General features: G+C 41.9%; 1 long non-coding RNA gene across 1 annotated transcript; it reads right to left on the reverse strand.

Moving 5' to 3' along the window:
* Positions 1 to 3,300: 3,300 nt before the first annotated feature.
* LOC138957064 (uncharacterized) lies at positions 3,301 to 7,296 on the reverse strand. Its single transcript, XR_011452915.1, has 4 exons — positions 7,073 to 7,296; positions 6,467 to 6,582; positions 5,436 to 5,496; positions 3,301 to 3,501 (listed from the first exon to the last, which is right to left on the reverse strand). It is a non-coding gene; the product is annotated as an uncharacterized lncRNA (long non-coding RNA).
* Positions 7,297 to 7,488: the final 192 nt, after the last annotated feature.

Here is a 7,488-nt window from a genome sequence, read left to right on the forward strand (position 1 = left end):
GCTGCCAGTGGAAACTTTAGGACACTATTTGAGATAAAATCGATACAAACCTATGTTACGATTGACTGGAGCTGTAACTAAGTTTGTTAGGATGTGTTGTTTCGCGACTGAGGGGTGTTGTGTGTGTGTGTGTATGTGGGAGGGGGGCCGGTGCGTAGAGGAGGGGAGGGAAGTGTGTATGTGTGTGTGTGTGGGAGTCAGTGAGTGTGTGTGTGTGTGTGTTTGTATGTGTGTATGTGTGTGTGTGTGTGTGTGTGTGTGTGTGTGTGCGTCTGTGTGTGTATATGCGTCTGTCTGTCTGTCTGTCTGTCTGTAAGTGCGCACGCGTTTTACCAAAGGAATGACATTAACAAACTGAATCGAATGCTGAGCTCACACTCTCTCTCTCTCTCTCTCTCTCTCTCTCTCTCTCTCTCTCTCTCTCTCTCTCTCTCTCTCTCTCTCTCTCTCTCTCTCTCTCTCTCTCTCACACACACAGACTGACATACGGACGTACAGACACAGCCAGCAAGCCAGCCAGACACATTCACACACACACACACACACACACACACACACACACACACACACACATACATACACACACACACACACACAAACAAACACACACACACACACACAAACACTCACACACGCCTCCCCCCCACACCCACACACACAAACCTACCTTCTTCGTGAATAATCTCCCACAGAACACAAACTTTTAAACGTCTCCCACGACCCATAATCCCAGTTTTCATTCAACCCAGTCCAATGCACTGCACACTGGGTTTAATCTGAAAACATCAGTCAAACCAACCACGCCTCCGCGGGCATTCCTTTACGTGGCATGTGAAAGGACACAAACCAGGTAAAAATAGCCATCGACGAAATGCAAACGACAGGCGGACCCTGAAAGTGTGCTCACTTGCCCAGTATTTCTTTACGGCTGTCTCACAGTTCACAGCATGCGGCGTCCTTTCCATGTGTAGACTGAGGAACAAGTACAAAATGTGTATTGCACTGAACACATGAATTATTCATTTTCAGTCTGTAAACTGAAAATGCAGAGCTGTTTATTTCGATTACAGTTCTGGGTCAGAGGCGGGTGGGGGGGGGGGGGGGGGAGGGGGGGGGGGGGGGGTGTTTGAGAGAGAAAGATAGATAGATAGAGAGAGAGAGAGTGTGTGGGAGACAGAGACCAGGAGACAGAGAGAGACAGAGACAGAGAGCCAGGGACAGAGAAAGAGAGAATTAGAGAGATTAAGATAATGAGAGAGAGAGAGAGAGAGAGAGAGAGGCAGAGACAGAGACAGAGAGCCAGGGACAGAGAAAGAGAGAATTAGAGAGAGAGAATTAGAGAGAGAGAGAGAATTAGAGAGAGAGAGAGGGTATCAAAACAAAAAGACAAACAAACGAAGAAGGAGAGGATGCGAAAGGAAGCTTGAGAAGAGGCGAAGAGTGGACGAATCAATTAATTTTATTTACCGAAAACGAGCTGATTAATTGTACAGAATGTGTCCTTTCGCTTTTTGTTCATATCCTAATTATCATTAGATTAATATTTTGCTGTGACAACTTAAAATAAAATCATCACACACGCATGACTGCAGGCTGCTGCAACATCTGTTTCATTGTAGCAGCACACGCTATAAAAGGAATTAACCATGCTTAAAATGAACGACAAATAAAACCGACGTGCTTACCAAACAGCCGTGTGTCATTCTTGTATTCAGCGTTGGATCATTAAACGGTTTTATCTGTTCACAAGTGACAAGCTTTTTAAAACGATGTTGTCAGGATTTTGTTTTACAGGTTGTACGTACACTTGAACGTCTGAGGTGTATTTCTAGGATTAGCTAACCAGGGGGGGGGGGGGGGGGAGGGGATCAATGACAAGAAGAAAATAATACATCAAAATGAGTGTGTGTGTGTGTGTGTGCGCGTGCGTGTGTGTTTGTATGTGTGTGCGTGTGAGCGTGTATAACTATACAAATGAGGAAAAAATCTTTACACACTCGGTAACAACTGGGGAATTTGAAAAAAATGGGGAAGCCAAAAAATTCCCCATTTTTTTCAACTATATTTCCTGAAAGTACATGCCTCACTTTGTCGGAAAAAACGTAAAAATCAAGAATTCCCCATTTGTGTATTTTCGTCGGAACTTACCACACACACGACACACAGATGCGCTAAAGCGGGGCTCACACACAGGCGGAGCAAGCGGAGCAGGCTGCTCCGATCCTGCTCCGCTCTCCACCTGCCCTCTCACACACAAGCTCCGGTTCCGGAGCAGGCTGCTCCGATCCTGCTCCGGTAGGGGATTCCCCTATGATATGACGTAGTTTCTCCACTCGCGCAGTCTGATGGGAAATATTTTTACACGTGGATAAGAAGTGGCGGGAAAAAAAAACACCGTGATGTTTACCAAAGGAGACAAGTCTTGTCTTTTATCGCAATTACTGAACATATTTCTAAATGGACTCTGTATAAGTCAGTGTGTGTGCGTGTGTGCCAGTGCGTTTTAGAGCTTTTCAGACACAAACTATGTGAGTGTGGGGGTCGGGTGAAGTTGAAGGGACATGTTTTAAGTTTTGGTTCTTTTTTGTTTTATCGAGTTATATCCGAAGCTTCAAAGATGTTGAATGTGTATAGTTACACTAGCTTCCATGGAATCCATTCTTTTTTATTTTAGATCTACTGCTAACAATCTCTCTTGCAGACGGTTAGACTGTTGCTTTATGTTACGCGCAATATGGCTTTGATTTAGATTTAGTTTTTTTCATTTTGTGTGTGGTTTGATTTAGCTTCACTCTACTCAGAAGAAATGTTTTAAACATGATTAACAAAATATTACTTTATGGATGTTTGCAAATAGAAACGTACGTGTGTCAACAGCGCAACAAGTTTCTAAAGAGGACGATATAGAACGCTCATGGCCGGACCGTATCAGGTTGGGGGGGCCCCCAATTGTGTTAGGGGTTCATTAGTTGAGGGCGCTAGGGAGGTCTGGACGTTTTGAAATGTAGATGAGAATATGTGGAATCTAGCTGGCGCGTTCTCCGAATATTTGTCATGATTTATTGATTTTTATTTTATTTTCACCCTTGGAGGAGATACATGTTCAGGCCGGGGAACCCCCCCTGGATCCGTCCTTGACGCTAGACAAAAAAGTATCTGTGCTGTAGCTTTTTTTATGTTTTATCTCACCCTCATTTTTGAATGTTGTTTTCACACACACACACACACACACACACACACACACACACACACACACACACACACACACACACACACACACACACTTTTGATCCCATTCCATGTATTGCGAAGACTTTATTCAGGGTTTTAGCTAGTACTTAAACATCCAATTTCAAAGCACAAGTCTGAGCTGAGAATAGATATGCATAAATGTGTAAAATAATGGTGATTTGTGATCAAAACACTTCACAGGGAAGCTTGTTTATATGTCTTATGTATGTGTCTTCCATCGCCCTGGCAACATCAGAACTCCACACCAGCCTGCAAAAGTATAAACATAAAGGGTGACACAAATGAAACAAATGCAGCCCATAACAAGAAGGGCAAAGCCCATACGACTCACATGCTTGACCTTGACCTTTACATGACCTTGACCTTCAGGGTCAAGGTCAAATAACTAAACCTAGCAATGACATCATACACTAAGAACTGCTTTACACATTTTTCCTACCAAAATACATGTGACCTTGACCCAAGGTCAAGCAACACAAAGCTGTTAATTCAAGACATAGGAAGTACAATGGTGCTTATTGGCTCTTTCTACCATGAGATATGGTCACTTTTAGTGGTTCACTACCTTATTTTGGTCACATTTCATAAGGGTCAAAGTGACCTTGACCTTGATCATATGTGACCAAATGTGTCTCATGATGAAAGCATAACATGTGCCCCACATAATTTTTAAGTTTGAAACAGTTATCTTCCATAGTTCAGGGTCAAGGTCACTTCAAAATATGTATACAATCCAACTTTGAAGAGCTCCTGTGACCTTGACCTTGAAGCAAGGTAAACCAAACTGGTATCAAAAGATGGGGCTTACTTTGCCCTATATATCATATATAGGTGAGGTATTGAATCTCAAAAACTTCAGAGAAAATGTGAAAAATGTGAAAAATAGCTGTTTTTTAGGCAACATTTATGGCCCCTGCGACCTTGACCTTGAAGCAAGGTCAAGATGCTATGTATGTTTTTTGGGGCCTTGTCATTATACACCATCTTGCCAAATTTGGTACTGATAGACTGAATAGTGTCCAAGAAATATCCAACGTTAAAGTTTTCCGGACGGGTGAGTACATTGACTCACTTTTGCTTCGCATGTGAGTCAAAAATGCTTAATACTTCTTGACCTGTTGACCTAGTTAGTTAATATTTGGCGATTATTAACTATATCTTATGCATGACAAAGGTCAACACAGTGGCGAGTTCACAGGTCAAATGGAGGGGTAATTTGGAACACTTTTGAGTTTTGATCTAGCTGTAATCTTCTTTTTTCAGCACATTTTCAACCAAAAAAAAGGACTAAAACATTACGTCTCCAATGAGTTAACAAGATCGTAAGATTTTGTTGATCTTGTCCGAGTGGATTTTGTGTATACAAGTGTTATCTGATAGTTACCTTATTGCTTCATGTGTCATTAACGGTGTAACTGGTTGTCTGAGGGATGCATTGACTAAGATCTCATATATGCTAGATGTCGAAAAACTACTCAAATTACCTGCCCTCGAAAGGGTGGTAACCAAGCTAAAAAAAAGACGCCATAGGAAATTAAGTAGCGTGGAAGGATGGGAGGGTATAAACTATGAGAATTGGGTAAGTATATTAATTATACGAAAATTTATTATTGAAATTTTCATTTGAATTACATAGTTTATACCCTCCAAAACTAACACTCTTAAATTCTTTAATGCTTAAATCGGGTTAATTAGTGTACGGCTCCATATAAAACCCGAAACGGTTGAGTCTATCCCCGAATTCGGATCCTTTTTGGAAAGAGCCCAAAAGACAGACCATTTCACCTACAACATTGTAACTTTTGGTATTGGTCATACCTAAGCTGAAATTAATGTACAGCAAATATACAGTGCAAAATGCCGTTAACGGTCTTGCAGGCAACTCAGTTAGCTATCCTGCCTATGCAACTGACTCACGAAGTCTCGCACACAGATAAACAAATGAGGGAAGGGGCCTGTGTCGTCTTCAACCAATAAACACACACACACACACACACACACACGCGCGCGCGCACTAAAGATGAATATTGCATATGCATAATGCAGAAGAAGACAACTTAATCTGATAATCTATAGATGTAGTGACTGGTGCAATATTTAACGAATTTAAAAGGACGACTCTGAAATGTATCATGTGAACCAACTTCTCAATAAACAAAATGAAGACCAGTTTAAAAAGTTACCTGTTTCATTTTGGAATGTTTTTGGTCCCATCACATCTCTGATGTACACTCCATAGACGCACTGTAGTAATAAAAAAAAACTGTTTAAGGAGAAAAAAGATTATGCAGGGAGGAAGAACAGTAAGAACAACAGAATCAGCAGCAACATTCACTAATCTTACTCCACATAACACATAACACTGAATCTCAGTGAAGAGTTAGTGATCCAAATATTTTAATTAAACAGAGAGACACAGAGAGATTGAGAAGGAGACAACAGCTATGTGCATGTGCGTGTGTGTTTGTGTGTGTGTGTGTGTGTGTGTGTGAGGGGAAATTTAGTCATTGAAAACTAAACACTTTCTACTCTTCAATATCAACAGTCATAGACATAAGATTAAGAGCCACTGGGAAAGTTGGACATGAACATGTATATGTTGCAGGTGAGGAGGGGGGGGGGGGGGGGGGCTGGAGGGTCTTTGTTGTTTGTAGATTATAACTTAGCACAAATTCCTGTTTTGTAACACTGTAATGTATAAGTAGAAATGACTGTGGAATAACTTTCTTCTGTTATATCAGTATGATTATTTGCAAAGTTACCCGGATCATTGTGGCATCCTCTTAATCCTATCACGTCTGAGACTTTAGTAGACGTGCCTGTAGAGGGAAGGGATGGGGGAAGGGGGTGGAGGGTGGGCATAGAGAGTGTCGGTGTAATATGAAGGAGGGAGGGGAGAACCATTGGTAAATAAAACTCTTATAATATCAACAGTTCTGAAACTATTTGAGCACGAGTTTCCCATTACCACACAAAGGTGCAGATAGCAACAGATGTTACACCGAGAGTGGGGGGGGGGGGGGGACTTTTAGAGGGTTAGTTGTTGGACTGTAGTATCTGAATAGCAGTGCTATGGGGTGAGGGTGGTGCTGGGGCGGAGTATGTATCGTATGTAACTTGAATTGGATATTAATAAGCATGATCACTCAGACTAGAGCTAAAAACGGTGTTAATCTTCACAGACATTACATAATATGAATTCACAAGCATGTACCTTTTGTTTTGCCCTTGAGTTTGGTAGAAGGCAATATTGAGTGTCGAACACAAGTTGCATTGATCACTGACACTGCGTCACCCTGCGGTCAATCTCCTCTGATCTGCAGATTGCACCTGCACAAACCCAAACAATGTTATGATCGCAAAAAGCCTGCATAGCCAATGGATCTAAGAACACAAACACTCGATGGATCTAATTAGAGAGTCTGCAAACGAGTCATTTTACGTTGGAAATTCAATGACAATCTGTCAGTCAATGAAGCAGATAGATCTGTCCCTGCGATTGTTTTTGCAAGCAGATACATGTTTGAACTTCACTTATCCCGTTATCATTCAACAAATTGATATCTTGCATGATGAATTTTGTGCCGAGGAGCTGAACAAACAATCAAAATCAAGCAAATGGTACATTCAGAAGACAAACTTCAGTCGCAAAAAACAAACTGACGAGAAAGAACCTAGCTTAATTACTGCTGTATTGATTTCGGCCAAACCAACGCATTTGCATACCGAAGTCATTCCTCCTTTGATTCCAATCATTGTACATGATCTTAATGCAAAAATATATACGAAAACGAGCTGATCGAAATGAGTAACATTGCACCTGCATTGACTGTACTGCAAAAGCGAAGGTCGTCTGCGACTGGAGATTTCGAAGTTGAACAGCAGCGTTTCTTCACACTCAGCTGTTGGCTTCCTCGGAAAAGTGAAAAGCGTGACTTGAAATCTAGCGGAAACCACATTCTATCTTTCCGTTTCGGTATTCTTGTGTAAAATCCATGAAAAAGTTCTTTCGAAAAAGGCGGCCGTCGTTATTTGGGATGCCACCTAGTGTGACACTACTATTTCCGGAGAAAGTAATGAGTGCGCTGATTGGCTGCACCGCTGCACCGGAGCCAAAAAATAGAAACGTGTCCTATTCCTTGCTCCGCACCGCACACACAACTTTCTCCACTCCTGCAACGGAAGTAGCGTCATCTCTCCGCCTGGTGCAGCCTACTCCACCCTTGCTCCGCTTGC

Source organism: Littorina saxatilis, unplaced genomic scaffold, assembly GCF_037325665.1.
Source record: "Littorina saxatilis isolate snail1 unplaced genomic scaffold, US_GU_Lsax_2.0 scaffold_1259, whole genome shotgun sequence".
NCBI lineage: Eukaryota > Metazoa > Mollusca > Gastropoda > Littorinimorpha > Littorinidae > Littorina > Littorina saxatilis.